This window comes from Sinocyclocheilus anshuiensis, unplaced genomic scaffold (genome assembly GCF_001515605.1).
Source record: "Sinocyclocheilus anshuiensis isolate Anshui unplaced genomic scaffold, SAMN03320099.WGS_v1.1 C30722294, whole genome shotgun sequence".
In the NCBI taxonomy this organism is placed as follows: domain Eukaryota; kingdom Metazoa; phylum Chordata; class Actinopteri; order Cypriniformes; family Cyprinidae; genus Sinocyclocheilus; species Sinocyclocheilus anshuiensis.
Window position 1 is genome coordinate 1 of NW_015570656.1, and position 220 is coordinate 220.

General features: G+C 44.1%; 1 non-coding gene across 1 annotated transcript; it reads left to right on the forward strand.

Annotated features, from left to right (window-relative positions):
• Positions 1-82: 82 nt before the first annotated feature.
• Positions 83-176, forward strand: trnai-uau (transfer RNA isoleucine (anticodon UAU)). The gene is made up of 2 exons: positions 83-120; positions 141-176. It is a non-coding gene; the product is annotated as a tRNA-Ile (tRNA).
• The last annotated feature ends 44 nt before the right edge of the window (positions 177-220 follow it).

Below are 220 nucleotides of genomic sequence, written 5' to 3' on the forward strand. Positions count from 1 at the left end.
AAAAATGATAACAGCCCAAGCATACCTATATAGACATAGAATGCTGCACCAAACAAATTCATAATATTTATTGGTGTCACCTGCTCCAGTAGCGCAATTGGTCAGCGCGCGGTACTTATAAGACAGTACGCAGCAGAGCAATGCCGAGGTTGTGAGTTCGAGCCTCACCTGGAGTAAGGTTTTAGAAAGCGAGAGACATTTCAGTAGCCATGGAGTTCAA